At 45.5% G+C, this 22,580-nt stretch overlaps 1 pseudogene; it reads right to left on the bottom strand.

The window, feature by feature from the left end:
* Nucleotides 1-3,162: 3,162 nt before the first annotated feature.
* Nucleotides 3,163-3,255, bottom strand: LOC149461234 (U2 spliceosomal RNA; annotated as a pseudogene).
* Between the last annotated feature and the right edge of the window lie 19,325 nt (nt 3,256-22,580).

The raw sequence follows: 22,580 nt of genomic DNA, 5'->3' as shown, positions 1-22,580 counted from the left end.
GCTGGGAGACCGTCGCAGCCCGGGGTCCTGCCTCGCCTAAAGGATTTAGCGGCAGAGTGCAGTTCCTCCAACGTCAAGGGGGCGTTGGTGGCCGACAAACCTGCAGGATCAATAGCATTAGAGATACCTGACAAGAACCTGTCGGCCGCTGCCGTGTCTGTTGCTTTGGGGGAGTAGAGGTCGGAGTAGTAGTCGCTGACCACTTCCATCACGGCCTCCTTCCCCTTCTGGAGTGTTCCAGTCTTGTCGCGCAGCTCAGACAGGGGAGTGTGTCCTGAGTGGAGTTTCCTGAAAAAGAAAGAGTTACACTTCTCACCTTTCTCGAGATGCTCCACCTTGGCACGGAAGACAATGTGCCTGGATTCTTCCTCAAAGTGCTTTTTCAAGCTCTTCTTTGTGTCCTCCAGGTCTTGCCTCACGTCCCAGCCACAGAGATGAAGGTCCTGCAGGGACTGCAGCTGACGCTGCAGCCTCCTGAGTTCCCTCCTCCTGGCGCACACTTGCTGGCGTCCCCTGGCCTGAAAGAAGCTGCGCAGCTTGACTTTCACGAACTCCCACCAGTCGCTTACCTTGGGAGAGAAAGACTTCTCCCCTCGCCAGGCACCGTAGGTTTCCCTGAGCTCCTCTAGCAGTTCCTCATCATCCAGCAGGGTGCAATTCAGCTTCCAGGAGCCTGGGCCCGGGGCAAAGCCCTCTCCCAGATCGCCTTGAAAGTGAATGGCCCTGTGGTCAGAGAAAAAGCAGGGAACCATGGGGAACCCGCGGTGCCTGACTGCCCTGGAGGTGAGCACAAAGTCAATCCTGGAGCGCACAGATCCATCGGGGCGGCTCCATGAGTAGTTCACGGAACCGCGCCCCACGGATCCCACTGCGTCTCGCAGGGAAGCCTCCGCAATCATCTCCCGGAGCAGCTTCGAGGTGGCGTCGAGTTTTGCGTACATGCTGGAGCTGCGCCCATCCTCCTCTATCGGACAGTTAAAATCACCGCCGATTACTACTGTTCTCGTTGTGGCGAGTTGCGTCCGCAGGGTTTGGAAAAGTTCCAGCCGCGCGTTCTTCTCCGGGGAGGCGTACACGTTGATGAGCCTAACGGGCTCCCCCGCCCACGAACCGTCTATGACCAGAAGGCGGCCACAGACGAGCTCATGGACGGAGTCAACAGTGAAACGTCCTCCCCTGATAAGAACCGCAACCCCTGCGGACTTGCAATCGCCACCCCCAGACCAGTAGGAGGGAACCGTGGGTCCACTGGGAGGACAAATGAGTGTACCTCCTCAGAGGGGGAAGTGCGCACTCCTGAAGCATGTACACATCACTCTGCTGTGTGGAAATAAAGGTCAGCACAGTCTGCCTCCTAGACACATCCTTGATGCTCCTCACATTAATGGAAAAGATAGAGATCTCAGCCATCATGGGAAAGAGATGAAGGGGTTAGTCGGCAGGGGCTGTGCCTACCTCCCCTGGGGAGGGGGGGCGACCTCTGCGGCCTGGCCAGGGTCCTGGCTCAGTCCGATCTGGTTGAGGACCTCGTTGAGGACCTCATCGAAGTCGGTGGAGAGATCTGGCCCCGACCGGGTCAGAGCCATCTCTTCTTCCACCTCTTCCTCTTCCTCCAGTGTGTCGAGGTCCTCCCCCACGGGGTCGGGACCTACGGCATTCTGGAGGACAGCAGGCCGTTTGGTGGCGGAGGAGGGTTCCTCCGCCGCCGGGCTAGCCTGCTCCTTCTTCCGCTTCCTGATCCCCGCCGCAGAGCTGCTGACGGGGGTGGCAGGGGGAAGGGGCGGGAAATCCTCCTGTGAGGACAGGTCAGGGGGGGGGTGGAACCGGGCCCGGGAGGGGTGGGGCGGGGGGGGCAGGGGCGGGAGGGGCGGGGGCGGGAGGGGTAGGGGCGGGAGGGGCAGGAGGGCCAGGGGCGGGGGGGGGCAGGGTCCGGGGGGGGCTGGGGTGGGAGGAGGGGGGTTCCTCTTACCTGGGTCCTTTGGGGGTTTCTGTGTTGCTGGTTTGGCAGCAGGGCCCTTGCTCAGGGCCCCAGCATACGTCCTGCTTCTCTCTGGGCAGTCCCTGTAGACGTGCTCTGACCGTCCACAGAGGTTGCAGGTTTTGGACCTCGGGCAATCCTTGGTCTCGTGACCTGCAGACCGACAGAACCTACATGAAAGCACTTGGCAATCCTTACCCTCGTGCCCCGGCTGTCCGCACCTGCGGCATGACTGGGGTTGATCCGGGTAGTGTAGGAGTCCTGCTGACGCTCCCAGGGAAAAGCACTGTTGCAGGTGTTGGAGATCTCCAGCGGGACGATCTCTCAGCAATCTGCAAAACACAGACCACTTACCTGTCCAGAAGCCGTTGGCGTCTAGTATCCGGACTGGGTCCTTCAACACGACGCAAAACCTTTGGAGGTAGGTGGCGATGTCTCTACCAGGGACATGAGGGTTCCTCATGGACACCGTGATCCGCCTTTCGTCCCTTTGAATGGGAGAGTTCGCGATGAACTTTCGGAAGAGGGAGTCGGGTCCAGAGGTCTTCACTGCCTCCCAGTACCTTCTGCATACCTGTAGAGAAACAAAAGTTACGAAGAAAATACCTTTCATGAAGGATTGCACCGACAGGGTCTCTGCCTTGCTAAATCCTTGTTCAAGGATCATTTTCTTCCCGAAGACTTCCGGGGTCATGTCCGGGACTCTGCCGTCCACTTCTTTCAGCCGCAGCACGACTGTCTGCTTCATCCAGGGCTCCAGTGGAGGGAGACCGTCTGCAGGGCCGGAGCGATCTGAGGTGGAGGTGGAGGCGGAGGGGGCTTCTCCCGGGGTCTTGGCGGTGGTGGCGTTCTGTGGCTTCTTCGCGGTTTGCTTATTCTTCCCCATCTTGTCGCAGAGGAGTTCTCAGGAGGGCTTCCCAGAGATCTTGATCGGATTCCTTCTCCTTCTTCTTCCTCGGCGGCTTCACTCTCGCTTGCTTAGCCTTTGAAAAGGCTATTGAGCGTCTACTGCCCGGAGGTAGTAACGCAGAGTGAACAAGGGGGGGGAAGATCACAAACTCGTTCTGTGTGGGGGCTAAGCCTCAAACCCAATAGCAGCAAGCAGGTGAAGCCGAATTTAATCGACGATCCTACAAGGCCGAGAAGAGGGTACCCCACACAGACCAAATGGCTGGGATAGATGCAAGTGGTTCTCAACGTCCTAGCTGGAAGCAGGGACACCCCTAAAGGCAAGGTCGATACTACACTTGATCTTAGCCAAAAGGCCGAGAAGCGATCTTTCTTCACCAGCGCAGTGAGGAAACTACTAACCAGCCGCAGCAGCAGCAGCATCAGGTGGACCTGGAGCAGGACCTCAAACAACAGGCTTGGGCCTACTTGGACAGCACCCTGCCAACCGAGGTAGACAATCCCCTTGACTACTGGGCAACGAAACTTGACTTTTGGCCCCAACTAGCTGAATTTGCCCTTGAAAGGCTGTCATGCCCGGCCAGTAGCGTGGCATCGGAGCGCGTGTTTAGTGCGGCAGGAGGTATTGTAACTCCGCGGAGGACACAACTGTCCACCCAAAGTGTGGAGAGACTCACGTTTGTGAAAATGAATCAGGCGTGGATTAGTCTGGATTTCAAACCACCAGTTCCTGACACAACTGACTAAATCCGCCATGAATCATGCCCCAAACATGTTATTATTTTTAACATAGGCCTCTGTATGGCCTTCAATTTAAGCTGCTTACGCTTCGCCACTCTGCCATGGGCCCCTGTACCGCCTCCTCTTGCTGCTGCCAGGTCCAGAGTGTGTCATGGGTCCCTGTACGGCCTCCCATTGCTGCTGTCTCCATCGCCACACTCTGCCATGTGCCACTTTCAGGTCTCCTCACACTGCTGGTGGGTTCCATTTTGTCATAGGGTGCTGGCAGATTACGGGCCTCCCATTGCTGCTGTCAGGCCCGTAATCTGCCATGGGCCCCCGTACCGACTCCTCATGCTGCTGCCAGGCCCGTAATCTGTCATGGGCCCCTGTACCGCCTCCTCATGCTGCTGCCAGGTCCAGAGTGTGTCATGGGTCCCTGTACGGCCTCCCATTGCTGCTGTCTCCATTGCCACACTCTGCCATGTGCCACTTTCAGGTCTCCTCACACTGCTGGTGGGTTCCATTTTGTCATAGGGTGCTGGCAGATTACGGGCCTCCCATTGCTGCTGCCAGGCCCGTAATCTGCCATGGGCCCCCGTACCGACTCCTCATGCTGCTGCCAGGCCCGTAATCTGTCATGGGCCCCTGTACCGCCTCCTCATGCTGCTGCCAGGTCCAGAGTGTGTCATGGGTCCCTGTACGGCCTCCCATTGCTGCTGTCTCCATCGCCACACTCTGCCATGTGCCACTTTCAGGTCTTTTCACACTGCTGGTGGGTTCCATTTTGTCATAGGGTGCTGTATGGCCTCCCATTGCTGCTGCCAGGCCCGTAATCTGCCATGGGCCCCCGTACCGACTCCTCATGCTGCTGCCAGGCCCGTAATCTGTCATGGGCCCCTGTACCGCCTCCTCATGCTGCTGCCAGGTCCAGAGTGTGTCATGGGTCCCTGTACGGCCTCCCATTGCTGCTGTCTCCATCGCCACACTCTGCCATGTGCCACTTTCAGGTCTCCTCACACTGCTGGTGGGTTCCATTTTGTCATAGGGTGCTGGCAGATTACGGGCCTCCCATTGCTGCTGCCAGGCCCGTAATCTGCCATGGGCCCCCGTACCGACTCCTCATGCTGCTGCCAGGCCCGTAATCTGTCATGGGCCCCTGTACCGCCTCCTCATGCTGCTGCCAGGTCCAGAGTGTGTCATGGGTCCCTGTACGGCCTCCCATTGCTGCTGTCTCCATCGCCACACTCTGCCATGTGCCACTTTCAGGTCTCCTCACACTGCTGGTGGGTTCCATTTTGTCATAGGGTGCTGGCAGATTACGGGCCTCCCATTGCTGCTGCCAGGCCCGTAATCTGCCATGGGCCCCCGTACCGACTCCTCATGCTGCTGCCAGGCCCGTAATCTGTCATGGGCCCCTGTACCGCCTCCTCATGCTGCTGCCAGGTCCAGAGTGTGTCATGGGTCCCTGTACGGCCTCCCATTGCTGCTGCCAGGCCCGTAATCTGCCATGGGCCCCCGTACCGACTCCTCATGCTGCTGCCAGGCCCGTAATCTGTCATGGGACCCTGTACCGCCTCCTCATGCTGCTGCCAGGTCCAGAGTGTGTCATGGGTCCCTGTACGGCCTCCCATTGCTGCTGTCTCCATCGCCACACTCTGCCATGTGCCACTTTCAGGTCTCCTCACACTGCTGGTGGGTTCCATTTTGTCATAGGGTGCTGTATGGCCTCCCATTGCTGCTGCCAGGCCCGTAATCTGCCATGGGCCCCCGTACCGACTCCTCATGCTGCTGCCAGGCCCGTAATCTGTCATGGGCCCCTGTACCGCCTCCTCATGCTGCTGCCAGGTCCAGAGTGTGTCATGGGTCCCTGTACGGCCTCCCATTGCTGCTGTCTCCATCGCCACACTCTGCCATGTGCCACTTTCAGGTCTCCTCACACTGCTGGTGGGTTCCATTTTGTCATAGGGTGCTGTATGGCCTCCCATTGCTGCTGCCAGGCCCGTAATCTGCCATGGGCCCCCGTACCGACTCCTCATGCTGCTGCCAGGCCCGTAATCTGTCATGGGCCCCTGTACCGCCTCCTCATGCTGCTGCCAGGTCCAGAGTGTGTCATGGGTCCCTGTACGGCCTCCCATTGCTGCTGCCAGGCCCGTAATCTGCCATGGGCCCCGTACCGACTCCTCATGCTGCTGCCAGGCCCGTAATCTGTCATGGGCCCCTGTACCGCCTCCTCATGCTGCTGCCAGGTCCAGAGTGTGTCATGGGACCCTGTACGGCCTCCCATTGCTGCTGTCTCCATCGCCACACTCTGCCATGTGCCACTTTCAGGTCTCCTCACACTGCTGGAGGGTTCCATTTTGTCATAGGGTGCTGTATGGCCTCCCATTGCTGCTGCCAGGCCCGTAATCTGCCATGGGCCCCCGTACCGACTCCTCATGCTGCTGCCAGGCCCGTAATCTGTCATGGGCCCCTGTACCGCCTCCTCATGCTGCTGCCAGGTCCAGAGTGTGTCATGGGTCCCTGTACGGCCTCCCATTGCTGCTGTCTCCATCGCCACACTCTGCCATGTGCCACTTTCAGGTCTCCTCACACTGCTGGTGGGTTCCATTTTTCATAGGGTGCTGTATGGCCTCCCATTGCTGCTGCCTCCACCGCCACACTGTGGCTCCACACTCTGGTTTTGGCCCCGTGACTGCCCAAATGAGTGAAGTGTGCGGTGATTCTAAGATCGACGGCACTCATCTGCATGTCATACTGACTGACAGTATTATTTCTCTTCCCCAGCAGACTCCAAGGGCATTTAAATTAAAGGTACAGTGTTCTGCACTAATATAAAGGCTCTCTGAAGCCTAGAAACACCCTTTTTATAAGTTAAATTCGCAGCGAATATATTCGACTCGAATCGAATTTATTCCGCGAATTTGCCGAATCAGCCGAATCGAATTTTTGAATAATTCGCTCATCTCTAATTACAACGTGTAGTTCAACTTGGTCCAACTGACTCCCATGGTCCATCTGCCCCTATCTGGTATCATGTTCTCCTGTTTTTATGGAACATTCCATCACAACATTCACATCTTTTTGTTGTGCGCTGTGTTATTAAGTGGATAGGCTGTACATTTGTGCTACTTTAGTGCCATTGATTCTATTTGTCTAATTGTTAATATGTTTAAAAAATCTTTAAACAGACTGAACAAGAAAATTTAAATGCAAGAATAGTATGAAAACATCCAAAATGACCCTTTTTTGGAAAGCAGATACCCCACGGTGATCTAATTTTTTTACCACAATTTTTTTTAGTAATGAACAAAACATTTTAGTATTGAGGGGATTAACATGGAGCTTGATAGTTATTCACTGGTAATCTGAATGTACAGGTCATACACAGAGGAAGAAGGAAGTGAAGGAGTTAATGTACTGGTCACATACACTGGCAGATAGGGACAGTACTGCAGATAATGTGTTTGGGTGGGCAGGAAGGGGTTAAAAAAAGCCGATGTCACTGCAACATAGTTAATGAATCAGCAGCTGCAGTCACTGATCCATCTGATCCATTCATGCTGTGCCTGCTAACAAGCACTGATCTCTCTCCTTCCCCTGTTGTAAGAGGAAGGGGAGGGATCAGCACTGTAAACAGTACCATGTGATGGCTTGAATGACCAATCACAGCAATCATGTATTACCCAACTGCTCGGATCATTTGGGCACAGTGTATCTGTGTTCCCAGCTGTCTAATGACCGCTGGGAAGGGAACACAGCAATCATCTGGTGGATAAGCCGCCCAATAGATATTTTTCCAGTGCCATTCATTAAAAGCACTGGGTAAACAAAGGGCAGCCGATCAGCTGTTGAAATTCAATATAAAACGTTTTTTAAAAATCCTCAATGAGAAAGCACCTTGTCAGGAAGAAACAAATACAATCAAATCTAAAATGTACACAGAAATAGATAAATATGCAACGTTATCCTTTATTCAGTATCTGAGCAAAACAATATTAGTCCAAGTAGGGCCTTACATAATAAATTAGTATATACAATACATACATACACACAAATGAGGTGCAACAAATAGCATAGAATATTCAAATGTCAGGATCCAGGCCCTCCACCACTGTTCCCTTATATTTTCTGCAGGAGCTCAAAAAGAGCCAATTCACTACCTCTATGGAAAAGATCCAAACTCAAAGTTTAATTCAAATTGTGCAGATAATGTGTAGCTTGCAGAATGGGGACTAGACCCTTATAATCAGCTGCTTAGAGGGTAATTAGTGAACTTATAGTTCCAAAGAGTATTAAGAGCTTTCAAGGTACCACATCCAATTGAAATTATGAAGAAAACAACTGCTAGACACCTAGACAGTATAATGGCAGACTTTATAGGCACTACATGAGACAGCACTTAATTTCAGTAAAAATATATATTTTATTCTACATAGATGTAAAACAATTTAGAATACATTGAAAAAATTCATACATTTAAAACCAGGGGAGACTGAGAAAAGAGTCTCCCAAAATACAAAACCTCCTCTTTTCAGTTAGTTGTGTCTATAGCTTGCCCAGCTTCAATGGTCAACGCGTTTCGCATACCGCTTCCTCAAGATCATATATTAAAAGGAGGTAGAACAATTAATAGGGCGTGTCACGATCGTGGCGTCAGACCCCAGACCTTCTCACCAAACTCGTGACCGAAGGGCTAACCGATCTACAATCGTGATGTGACATGCGTAACAATGCAATACCCAGCTGCACCCTGCACAACGATTTTCCAGCTAATGGATACCGATCGATGTGCCAGCAGCCTGAATCGATTGTTACTAGGTCAGGTTAATTATGCAATTAAACCTTCACACTGCTACCACCTCCTTTTTGATCAGAGAAAGAGGAAACTCGGCGTTCAGCTATAACACTATAATGGTTGATATAATCGTCTGTATAAAACGGTCCACAGGCCACTTATACAGAGGTTCAAACAAACACAGTAGTGTTCTCTTTAAAGGCAGGGATTCGTAAATTGCAATTAAGAGCTATAGAAACAGTTCAACACTTTCAGAAAGAAAGATTTATTACTAAGAGGTCAAACGGGTGCAATAAAATTATTTAAAGAAAAAGATGTAACTAAGATATATATATAAACATACAGAAAAAGATGTACTTAAGATATATATAAACATACAGAGACTAGCAGCACAGCAAAGAGATATCAGGGAGAGGTTAAAGAGCTAAGATACTTGCCATTAAGCCTTGGATGTAAGCAGATCGGGCTTTGATCTCCCTATGTTACGATGGAAAAAATGGGAGATGTCTTCAACTCAACTTTTTAGGCCTGACAGCCTCTTTTGTGTTCCCCAGCAGGGGGTGGTTCTGAAGTCAAGGACCAATCCCCTGTTTAGGGAGGAATCGTCAGACGGAGCCCTAAACTGGAGCCAACATCTTTCATAACTCATATTCTGGTCCATAACCTTCCATCTACACCAGGGGACCTCCCACCCGCGGGTAGATTATTATGCAGACAATTCTGAGGATTGACCAGATATGAATTATGAAGTTGTATGCTAAACGGTTCGCAAGCTCTATTTCTCTGCTTTCCCGTGCGCTCGAGACATGGTGAGTGAACCATCAAACTGTTCGCCTGCTCATCGTCCATCTGATGATATGTCCGGCTTTTATGTATGTCTCTCATATTCCAAGATATGAGACATAGGGGAAAAATGGATCTTTTAAAAATGTTATCTGGTGTGTGCTTCTTGGGAATGTCTTGAACTCCTGGGAAGGTTCCGTTATCTTTTTACGAGGTGTGAAATTACACAGGTTCTTTGATCAGTGAGACTCCAACTCTCTTGGGGGCTCCTATGACCCTCCAGTGACATTCCTAACTCACACACATACTGGCCACATGTCGCTGGGCCTCTCAGGAAGGGAGGGGGGAAAGATGAGGGGAGAAAATGGAGATGTCTAACAAAATGGTTGAACCGTGTCCATCTCTGATGCGCACGTTTGCGACAAGGCGTACTGCAGAAGGACCCAAATGTGAGGTCTAACAGATGAACATAGGGGATCCAAAAATAACCATTCTCTGAGGGGCACATTTGCAATGATATCAACGGTCACCAATAGGCTATAAGCAGCCTCAAGTACAAAAGGGAGGAAAATTCTCAAACTTCCTCATGTTTCATAAACCATAACTTCTAATCAGGTACAGATTATTCCATCCTTATCAGTAGCTGTATTCAATTCATATGTAAACCATCCACAGGTTATATTATATCTGGATATAATCTGGGACCAGGCCACTGTTAGTATATAAATGTGAGGACCCTTAGAATGAATAGGCTTCAACTGCAATTCATTGGGCTCTCATCTAGAATGGAAATAGATTTAATCCCAATGGCAGTAGCCGTCCCCACAATGGGGAAATTAAAGTAGAAATTGGCCTCAATGTCCTCTTATATTCATCTTTCAAATCTCCAGCAAACGCGTCCAACACCCTACAGAGTCTATATATTCTAAGGGACCTTTTTTGTCATTTTGACACACAGGAGCAGTGGCCACATTTGCTGATGCCTAGTGTGGAGATCCAGCTGCCGCCACCCATATCCACTGACTGAAGTGCCTGGCCTACAGCTTGCCGCGCCTCGGCCTCTCCTCTATAAATCCTAAGAGTGGGGCAGTGTAGAGCGGGAGAATGGCACCACTGCTGAGCACTGGAAAGAAGCTCCTGGTCTGTCTGTACATAAGGTATTTGTTAAGAGACTGTGCCTGCTGCCCTGGATTAAACTAGATTAGTATTAGTACTTCAGACTCTGTTTAACAACACCCCTTTTAAGCCACAGACAATATTTAGTGCAATTTAAACCACACCCACTTTTAGCCCACTTTTCATTTGAATGGGTTGCGTTGCCTGCGTTTTCTGCAAAAATAGGTGCATGCACCTTTTTAAAAACTCAACTGCAGGTAAATCGCATGGTCTTTTTTTCCCTACGGTTCCCGGACCTGCAAACATGCTGCAGTTTAAGATGCATGGGGTGCCATTGAGAATGAATAGCAGCCCCGCACATCTCGTAAGAACAGTGCAATTTTGCTGCGGGTGGTTTCAGGTGCGGGAACAGAACCAGCAAGCACAGTGTGAACCAGGGTTTATGTGTTGTGTTTCTTAGTGCATTTTTCAGAAACACACTACAGTCCCTTTAACATGGTTTCCTATGGGACAGGTTCACATGTGTTATCAGCCACTGCAGGGTCAAGATGTCACTGCGACTTTGGAAAAGTTCCTGCACTACTTTGATGCAATTTTACACTCTCTGGCACTGAAAATTCAAAGTCGAATCAAAGCAGTGCAGGCACCTTTTCAAAGTCTCTGTGACTTTGAAAAGGTTCCTGCACTACTTTGATGCGACTTTGATGTAACTTTCTGTGCCAGAGAGTGTAAAGTTGCATTAAAGTTGCACGCAATACTTTACTATTGCAAAAAAACTCCCACCCGCAAAATGCATCAAAAACGTATGTTCAAAAACACAAAACACACCACAATACACGCCAGAAAAACACATCAATTGCAACATGCATATGTGTGAACCATGCCTAAATCTTAATTTAAGCCCAACCTCCTGACATCACTAATCCACAACCCCGCTAGGTAAAAAATCCAATGCTAAAACATGATACGAAGAGGCTCTGGCAATTTATTAAGGGAAGCCATCTTGTCCCCCTATGCATCTGACCAACTCAGCCAGGATGTCTCTGGAATGGTGATTGTCTAGTTTGGCTCTGGGATCTGGCAAGTCCTTTTCTTACGGTGGTCTGAAACCATACTATTGGGCTTGAGCGGAGTCCTGGAGTCTTGTTGGTACTGAGCACATGGTCATTGGAGAATGTTCAGACCTCAGCAGATGCCAGCTTCAGTTGATAAGTCCTCTAGGTGGTCCTGTAAGGGGTCTTACCGTGTCTGATTAGTGATTTTTGTTGGGCCTGTTAGTGTATGGAAAAAGGAAAAAGGTGATAGGGTGATTGGAAGATAGAGGAAAATGGAGAGGGGAAAGGAGCTCCTTTCTAGGCTAACACACAGTGATTCTCTCTGCATAAGACACAAGGGCTTCTTGTCCTACGGTGAACCCCTTTCCTCAGGTGGGTCCCAGCAAATCACATCCTTGATCCATCATTAAAGTAAAACTATACTCACCTTCTATCCAGCACTGCGGTGTTTTTGAGCTGCCTGCTGGCCACTGTCATCTTCAGCTTCTGGGTACCGATCTTTGGCCACATTCATTGGCCCAGCCGAGATGACGTCATTTCCAAACATGCATGGGAATTCAACACTCTTTATTTGAAATTTGTACTCTGAGCTGCATATGCATACAGGGCACACAGGCATGTAAAGAACTTTAATAAAAGAGAGACATACTGTAGCATGTCTGTTCTGCATTAAAAATCCTGCCTAGTTGCCAATAATGGCAAATTATTAGGGGGAGAGATTTAACTCCTTCCCGACTGGCCTATTGTACAATGACTGCTGCACGGGAACCGTATTACAAAGAATATACAGAATATGCTAAAAGGAAATAAAGGCCTCAAAAGATGAAAACGAACGACAGATTGCAACAGATAGCAGGACAAACCCCCCAAAATTCTTCAAATATATTAATAGTAAAAAGGTCCGGTCCGAGCATGTAGGCCCTTTACAAAATAATCTGGAGTGGGTGACTGGGGACAAAGAGAAGGCAAATGTATTAAATACCTTCTTCAGCTCTGTGTATACAAAGGAGCATGGGGGAGCTCGTGTCCATATTGGGCATGGTATTGACAGAGCTCCAGATGATCCACATTGGCTCACAATTGATATGATCCCAAGATATTTAGACAGAATAAAGGTGAACTAGAAAAGCTACAATTTCTGGGAAAATTGTGTGAAGTGTTCTTGCCTCCACCAGTAGTCTACAACTCACATTCTAGCTTTTGTCACTCTGCTGCCTGCTCACACACCTGGGTTCCTATGGCAACTCAGTCTACAGCAAGGGCAGAGAAGAGTGGTAAAAACAAACTGATCCAACTTGCTCACTTCACTGGCGGTTGCCATCTTCAAACGATTGTAGTTTAAAAATTATAAATCCTACACTGAAGAGCTTTATATTGTGAGAATCACAAGACCCAGACCTATATTTTGATGCATAGTATGTCTCTGAAATATTAAAAATGAAGGCACAGTCACAGTTTAGAAATTGCCTTTCAAATTTGTGGTGGCTAGAGTGGAGTTTCAATGAATGTCAATGGATGGCATGAGTTGCAAACAAATGGTCATATTGTGAAAACTATCAGGACTATGGCTTAGCCATGGACATTTTTAGTGGAAACAGGGATAGCTGAACATTTTGATATAAGATTTGTGTAGGTGGGCTTGAAAATGAGGGAGTGATGGCAGTTTAGAAATCATGTCCTGATTTTTCAGCTCATACTCTAGCTTTTGTCAGCTCCCACTCTAGTTTTGAACATTCCGCCATTCATTCCTATGGGACCAATTTCACCACAAAAACGTTGATATTTCGTGAACCATTCGGCGAAACATTCCACAAAGTAATCACACACCAATCGGGAACAATCCGCAGGTTTCGGTATATTACTGTCTATGTAGTGTAAAAACTGTGGGAGGAGTTAGGGTGGTAAATTTGGCTATAATAATAAGAATATATATGTGAGATAACAGTAAGTGGTCTTGCCGTGCAAGAACACTTAATAAAGCACCTGGACCAGACGACATACACCCACGGGTCCTTCAGGAATTGAGCTCTGTCATTTGAAAGCCATTGTTTCTAATGTTTTGGGACTCTTTAATGACTGGCATAGTACCACTGGATTGGTGTAAGTCCAATGTGGTACCAATATATAAAAAGGGTTCAGAATCTTTACCAAGTAAGTATAGACCTGTTAGTTTATCTTCTATCGTTGGGAAGATACTGGAATGTTTAATAAAAGACCACATAGATGAGTTATTGCTGGAAAAAAATATTTTAAGCAACAGACAGCATGGATTCATGAAAGACAGAAGGAGGTGAGCAAAACCTTGGACAGAGGGGTGGCGCTGCACGTGGCATACTTGGACAGAGGGGTGGCTGTGGATGTGGTATACTTGGACAGAGGGGTGGCGGTGGACGTGGTATACTTGGACAGAGGGGTGGCTGTGGATGTGGTATACTTGGACAGAGGGGTGGCGGTGGACGTGGTATACTTGGATTTGGTGAAAGCGTTTGACACAGTTCCCCACACACTGCTAATGTGTAAGGTAAAGTTTATGGGCTTGGAAAAATCCGTATGTAAATGGATAGAAAACTGGCTAAAAGATCGTATTCAGAGAGTAGTGGTTAATGATTCATACTCTGAATGGTCTAGGGTTGTCAGTGGTGTACGCCAGGGTTCAGTGTTGGAACCCTTACTTTTTAATATATTTATAAACGATATAGGGTCTGAGATTAAAAATCCCATTTCAACATTTGCAGATGACACCAAGCTGTGCAGTGGAATAACGTCCTTACAGGATGTGTCCAACTTACAAGCCGACCTCAATGCACTGTTCAATTGGGCAACTATGTGGCAAATGAGGTTTAATGTTGATAAATGTAAGGTTATGCACTTGGGGGCTAAGAATATGCATGCATCATACATACTAGGGGGGGGGGGTACACCTGGGGGAATCAATGGTGGAGAAGGATCTGGGGGTTCTGGTAGATCACAAGCTTAATAATGGCATGCAATGCCAAGCTGCGGCTTCTAAAGCGAGCAAAATCCTCTCTTGTATTAAAAGAGGTATAGACTCCAGAGAGAGAGATATCATATTACCCCGGTACAAATCATTAGTAAGACCTCTTCGGAATATGCAGTTCAATTTTGGGCACCAATTCACAAAACATTCACCAATTCACAAAAACATTGGGGAATTGGAGAAAGTACAGAGAAGGGCAACCAAACTGATAAGAGGCATGGAGGAGATCAGCTATGAGGAAAAATTAGAGGAAATGAATTTATTCTCTCTTGAGAAGAGGATATTAAGGGGGGATATGATCAACATGTATAAATACATCAGTGGTTCATATAGTGAACTCGGTGTAGAGCTATTCACCCTGAGGTCATCACAGAGGACAAGGGGACACTCTTTACGTCTGGAGGAAAAGAAATTTAATCTCCAAACATGGAAAGGTTTCTTCACAGTGAGAGCTGTGAAAATGTCACCAATTTAGTACAGTGTCATCATATAACTGGCGGTGATCAAGGACACTGACTGGCGACAGTATGTAAAAATAAGACACAGCGATCATGAGGATCGTCGGGTGCACGCCCCTGGGGGGGATGTCATATGAACTGGGTAACCGCGCTGTAGCTGTCATTCGGCTATAGTGTGGTTACCAAGTGGTTATTAATAAGTTTCATTCAGTAAACATGCTTGCTTATATGTAATTTGTTGGTATAAGCAATCATAATATATATAAAAAAAAAAATCTGATAACTTGCCCAGAGTAGTACGATGTTACTATGGTAAGATTGTAAGATAAAAACCTTTTTTGTGTCAGTCAATGAGTTAAATAAAATCCAAACTAAAGTCCACAAAAATAATCTTCTTCTGTGTCCAGTTAGCACCTCCACATAATTCCAGTGTGTACCTCAAAATGAATAAATAAAATACTACATAGTGCATTACCTTTGATAACAACTAGTATATACTTTAAACAAACAATAAGTATATACTAAACACAAATGCGTGCAAAAACAAAATAGATTCAAATCGTAAGCAACACGTGAATCGTGAATCACTCCGTGTACACCTTAAATATAAATAAATAACGTAAACAATCAGTGTACACTCAAAAGTAAAAAATAATTCAATAAAATAAAAATAAATAAATAAAACCCAAATAATAAATAAATAAAATAAAATAAATAAATGAATAGTGCACTATCCGTGAACACTTCTAAAGCTGAAATGCATACAATTACCCTCTCAGAGTGATAACAAGCCTTGTAGAGTATACCCTGGACTCTCACTCCAGTGTAGTAGTCACTCCCTGGACTCTCACTTCAGTAAACACAGGTGGGGTTCCCCTTTTAGGCAGATATCTAGTGTCTCCTCATCCTCATAAAATAGAAAGGAAGCCCATGTAATGTAGTATCAAAAGCATAAATATTCATTAGGCAAATCTTACATGGTAAACTTTATCTGTCAACTGTACATATCACAGAGCAGCTTCCTGGAACGTCCTATGCTGTATTCCAGTAGTAAAGATGGCCGCCACTTCTGGTTTGCGCGGTTACGTCAGACGTCCGTGTGTGACTTTTTTTAACTCTTTTTTTAGGTTTTGTGGGATTTTGGTTTGATTTACACAGTTTTAAGGTTTATTATTTATTAATTTTTGGATACCGAAATCATATATTTGCTTATGGTAAGATTGTATTGCTCTGGTCAAAGGAGTAGAAAAAAATAGTAAAAAAAAATAATAATAAAAAAATTAAAACAAATTTGAAATAATTAAAAAAACATTTAAAAATTATTATTGTTATTATTTTTTACATACTGTTGCCAGTCAGTGTCCCTGACCACCGCCAGTTATATGATGACACTGTACTGAATTGGTGACAGTAAGTAAAAAAAAAATTGTGAAAATTTTTTTTCTTATTTCTTCATTTTCCACAAAATTATGACAAAAAATTACAACTTCCAAAAATTTGCCATGCTTCTCACTAAATACCTCACAATGTCTACTTTCCGAAAAGCGGTCATTTTGGGGGTATTTGTACTGTTCTTGCATTTTTGGGCCTCAAGAAATTAGATGAAATGCCAGTACATCAGGATTTATACATTTTTAGATATACTGTATACCATAGTTTGTGGACTCTGTAACTTTCCTACCAACTAAATAATAAACACTGATTTGGGCTATTTTCACCAAAGACATGTAGCAGAATACATCTTGGCCTAAACTTGTGTAGAAAGATTATTCTTTGTCAAACTGTTATAACAGAAATTAAGAAAGGCATTTTTCAATCAAAATTTCATTTATAGCGCAAAAAATAAACAATTTAGTGGTGATTAAATACCACCAAAAGAAATCTCTATTTGTGTGAAAAACAATTATAACAATTTCATATACAGTGTTGCATGAATGCGCAAATGTCATTTAAAGTGCAATTGCGCTGAAAGGTTAAAATTGGCCTGGGCAGGCAGGGTTAAATGTGCCTGGTAGGCAAGTGGTTAATTGATGAGGAGAGTTTCTGTCCCCAGCAGGTTAAGGGCTCGTTCACACCATAGTCCAGAGATGTTGGTTTTTCTGCAATCATCCTGCAAGGGCGCAATGAAATCATTTGTTCTCTATGTGCCCTGTGCATACCACAGCACTGGTATCACAAGCAGACTTGTTCTGCACAGGAATCTGCAATGTGTATAAAACTCATGAAAACGGATGTAAATTGATGTCTCTGCAGGTGAAATCTGCACATCAGTTTCCATCAGTTTTTCTGCACATATGGTGTGAACGAGGCCTAAAATAAATGTGAAGGGTTGGGCTGCTAAGGACTGGGCTGATGGGATGGTTAGTTCAGTTAACCTCCCTAGCGCTCTGATTATGTCCATATTTCTGTGCTCAAAGCGGTAAATTTTTTTGCATGGAAATATGTATTTTTTTTAATTGTAATTTTTAGGAATAACTCACTGAAATCTGTCTGAACAAAAGTCTAGTAAACATCCTGGGTATGTTAAAATTTGAAACACGAAATCATAAATTATAATTTAATAAATAATCAGAAAAAATAATAATATAATAATAATAAATTTAATTCAAAAATATAATCAATTCAAAAACACTGAAATTTGAAATATAGCCCCAAGTTCGCACATCACTGAACAAAATCGTTTTCAGTGTCTGATGACGAATTTCCCCACGAATCATTATCACTCAATTCTGCAAGTGGTTCTGATTTACTATCGCTGTTCTCTAGCTGGTCTAAAACCGCTTTTGACATAAAGGGACGCTTTTTGGACGCCATGGACGTTTCTCAGTTTCCAGGCAGAAAGAACAGTAAAAGTGCAGGCAGGGCACAGGACAAAGCACTAGGGACAAAATGTATGTGAAATGGTTTGAAACAGTAATGTTTTACTATGTAATTTTAGTGAATTTAGTGAATGTCACTTTTTGTCATTTTCAAATTTCCCACCAGTTCCGTCCCCGTACGTCCTGATGTTGCAGGGGGCGGAACCCAGAAGACAGATGCCAGCATCGGCCGGAGGACATTACAGGGGACACTGCAGGGGGGGCATCGCGGGAGCGCAGGACAAGGTAAGAGAAGAACAGATCCCGGAGCAGCGCTGCATGGTAAGCCCAAGTGTAGCTCAGGGTTACCGTTTGTGGTACTGAAACTTTACCCTGAGCTACACTCGGGGATACCTCCAGGGAGTTTAAAGTTTCTGGTGTAAAAATAAAGCAGTAGATAGCAGTGTTTGTCATCTCATGTGCACTAACACTTGTCGTTTAGACAACAAGCTTTGTGAGCTGACAGCTCCTATGTCTAGGGACAACTTGGACCTTGTTGCAATTACAAAGACATGGTTCAAGGATTCAGATGACTGGTTTCTTTCCTGCTGCTCAGAATGTCCTCTGGAGATGGTGGTACAGTGGAGATTTTCTTCTTCAGCACCTGCTTGTAGGTAGGCCCCTTCCCTGGGCCCTCTCCCAGGCTCCACACTCCAGCCTCTCACTCCATCTTCCAGCCAACACTGCTTCCTTCCACCCAGGCTCTGCGATACTTATGGGTTGCCTTGGTCACTATGCCCAGCCTCCTGCCAGGGGATTAGCCAAAGTCCCTCAAGTATGCAAATATGAGCTCCCTACCCTCCTCCATCCCTCCTCCAGAAAGTTCTCAGGTTTCTGGAGAGGTGGGAGGGCTCCAGAAGCTCTGACCTTCAGAACCTCTCTAGCCTGTCCTGAGGAAAACTCCCTGCCTCAATATCTTCCCACCCAAATTTCCCCTCCTGGCACAAATCCTTCCAATCATCCCTACTACCACAAATACTGCCCCCCCAAATCGCCATTCCTAACAGCAATCCACTCTCCTAGTACAAATCACCCCCTTCGATTCACCCCTTCTGGCACAACTCCTCAAATCCCCACCACGCCCAGGGCAGCCACCCCTCCTGCCCACCCCTTGTCCTGGCCCTGGTCTGGAGGAATGAAAGTGATGATTGAAACCTATATATCATGGGGATGAATAAAGTTTTGGAGGGCAGTATTTTCAATATGTAGCTAAGATCAGGAACACAGAGACATGACTTTAAATTAGCAGGAGGAAAGTTCAAAACTAGTCTTAGAAATTATTTTTTTACCGAAAGGGTAGTTGAAGCTTGAAATAGGCTTCCAGCAAAGGTAGTGAGTCAGTCAACAGTAAGTGGATTCAATAATGCATGAGACAAATATAGATCTATACTCAGACAAAACAGCTAAAAGAAAAATTAAAACAAAAAAATACCAAAACAGGTATGAATTATAAAAGAAAGAAGACTCGATGGGCCACCTGGTCTTCTTTCTGCCATCACTTTTCTATGTTTCAATTTTTTTTACCAGATTTAAGTTCCACTTTAAAGACAATTTACATTAAACACTTGCCGTCCGCCTGCTGTTTTTAAACGGCAGGGCGGTGGTACTCCAGGGGCGAGTTGCCGCTCATAAACGGCACCCGCTATTTCTAATTGTGCGCGCTCTCTCAGGGCGCGCAGCACCGCGTTCCGGTGCCCGTTGTGTCCTCTGGACACAGTGAAACACCGATCGTTGGACGGGACCTCTATATGAGGTCCCGATCATGTGATCACTGATTGGCCAATCAGTGATCACATGCAAAGTAGTAAACAAGATGTCACTTGTGACATCATTGCTTACTACGTGTGAAATCTGTGAATGATTACAGAGGTCACATGGTACAAGGCTATTCACAACAGCCTTGTACCATGTGACAAGCTCTGACCAATCACAGCTCACACAGTATTTCTCAATGGCTGCGAGAATGCAGACAGAGAGAAAGAGAAATGATTGCTTTTACATCCTACATGGGTGTAAAAGCAATCACTGTAAAAAAAAAAAAAAAAATCTTCATCACCCCCCACAACTAGTACAGTGTCACCATGGTGACACTGTACTGCTAGGGTGACGGTATGTAAAAAAAAAAAAATAATAATAATATAAAAAAATAAAAATGTAAAAAATTTTTTTTAAAAATTATAATTTTTGGTTATAACTAATTTGGCGTATTTTTTTTTTTACTAAAAATATAACGGAATAAATTTTGGCCAAGATTTATGATGAAATATTATTTATTTGCAATTTATAAGAAAAACACTTTTTTCAAAATTTTGGGACTTTTTCATTTATATAGCAAAAAAAATAAAAATCCCAGCGCTGAATAAATACCACCAAAATAAAGCTTTATCTGTCTCAAAAAAATGGTAAAAAATTCATATGGGTACAGTGTTGCATGACCGCGCAATTGTCATTCAAAGTGTGATAGTGCTGAAAGCTGAAAATTGCCCTGGACAGGAAGGGGGTAAAAGTGTCCGGACAGGAAGTGGTTAAAGGTCATAAAAGTTGCTAATAAAACTGAGGCATACTGTACTGGGGGTAGGATGGGTTATACAATGATGGGTTTCAGCTTTGCTATTTGCCAATGTCCAATCACTTGGAGGTGGAGCATAATCCAACAGTCCAAGAATACTGTTTTTGAGTCCCATGATATACGCCAAGAAAAGGATTTACAGGTAAATCAAAAATTCAGTTTTTTGTTACAAGAAGAAAACTATTTTTGAATAATTTGATGACTAATCTTGTTACACAAAAAATTGCAAATATTTCTTTGTAAACACAGAGGAGTGCGCTGCCATGTCAATGGGCCTGTTGAGGAAGATGATGGGTATGTGGTACAAGGCACCATAGCCACACTTGCCAATGGCCCTGTTCCGCAACTACCAGCCCAAATTCATTTCTCTTACATTATTTGATGGATTACTTTCCAGATTATCTGAAGGTCCTGTGGAAGAGCGTGCATTGTGATTTTCTCAGTTCTGGTCTTTAACATATCCGCAGACATATCGGGGGTTCATTTACTAAAACTGGATCACTCGGAATGTGGTGCAGCTCTGCTTAGAAACCAATCTGCTTCCAGGTTTTATTGTCAAAGCCTAATTGAACAAGCTGAAGTTAGAAGCTGATTGGCCACCATGAATAGCTGCACTAGATTCCAAGTGCTCCAGTTTTAGTAAATCAACCCCACCCTGTCAGAACTGATGGTAGGTTGGCACCTGCATGCTAGCTGCACTTCAATATCCTCTCCTGTTATAAAATCCATTATTAGAAAGCTATGATATGATAGTATGTGTATGTATGAATGTGAGTTAGGGACCTTAGATTGTATGCCCCTTGAGGGTTAGGAAATGATCTGAATGAACAATATACTGTATATGTAAAGAGCTGCGTAAATTGATGGCGCTATATAAGTACCTGAAATAAATAAATATCTTTTTATTCTTAGATGTAATAGGGAAGGGTTAGAACCTCTCTTAGTTTTTATGCAGACTCAGATTTCCTTTCTTGGTGACTCATGAAACAATTGTACGAACTGAGGAAATCAATGGGGATAGGGCTGAAATATACTATATATATGTATATACATAGTTTGGGGGAGGTGGTTTTTACCATTTTTGAGTTTTCTCCCACTTTCCTGTCCCAGAGACTGTCAGTAGAGACTGGAGTTAAGGCAGTATTAAACCCAAAAGCAGACGTTTCTTATATTGATGTAATCCAAGCTCACAGCTCTGCCCTCTTAAATCTATCCCCATGTGCTGCTCAACATCCACTAAAACATATAGTGTTCACATAAGCATTTAGTGTCCAAATAATATAGTCTCTACAGTGCTGATGCTGAATATATCTTGGGCAATATTGCATACACGTGTGCTAGTGCAATCACTCCACATGCATGGATCCCAGTGCTGTGCCCCCATCTTGTGTTCCCACATGCACCAAGATCTGTGGACTCTGAGCAAAAGAATCTAGAGTCAAAAGTTCTTTTGGTACAATTTTCATTGGCACAACTGGACTCCCTGGGTATACACTTCAGTGTTGCTCTCTTCGTTCTCCACCACTCCTCCAACTTGTTGGCTGGACTCTATAATGGTGTCTCTCTCATTATGCAACAGGACAAACAAGAGGGGCCCCCATAGCGTAATTCTACATTACTAAAACACACATAAAATTGGTTTACACTCACTGAAAATAATGTAATGAAAGCTGAGATCACCGAGCACGGAAGTGCCACGTGAGTGGATGTGATGCCACTGATTAACTCTGCCCAACACATTTACCCCTCCCATGGGGTGTCTTCAGAAGCTGGAGCCACCAGTGATAGGTCTTGTCCATGTGATGCCTGCATTCATTTTCTTTCATTTTGTGATCTGGCCAGAATATCTGTTGTTTTTTTAAAAGAACAAGCTGTCTTTCATATGTTCCAGTTTACCAGGATGAGACAATCTATTTACCACTGACAGGGGTGCTTAGAATGATCAGTTATTATTTATTCATGTAAAACCTTTATCCCAAAAGAAAAAAAAGCTGTTTGCTGTAATTAATTTCAAAGTGTTAGCTGGAGTTTGGCTTCAAGTTGTTAGTGTATGTAACGCGAAAAAGGGACAGAATCTTCAGCAGGAAAAAAGCGGCAAACAAATGTGTTGCACAAGAGTCTATGAGCGTTTATGGGCATTTGCTTTATTAGGCGTTTTTTTCCAAAACATTCCCCCAGCTCATTTTTTCAACTTTCACTGGAAAATGCAAAGCGCTCCTAAATGCCCGTATTGAAGCACATTTATGAGCGTCAAGCTTTTTTCCTGCCCGAAAACTTATCTCAAAAGCATGATTCTGAAAGTTTTTTTTCTGCCTCTAAACAATCATCTGAAAATATG

The sequence above is a fragment of the Staurois parvus genome, unplaced genomic scaffold (genome assembly GCF_062004578.1).
Source record: "Staurois parvus isolate SC_StPar_1 unplaced genomic scaffold, SC_StPar_1.0 ptg000207l, whole genome shotgun sequence".
Lineage (NCBI taxonomy): Eukaryota > Metazoa > Chordata > Amphibia > Anura > Ranidae > Staurois > Staurois parvus.
The sequence above is the reverse complement of the archived record's forward strand: the minus strand, read 5'-3'. Positions and strand labels throughout refer to the sequence as shown.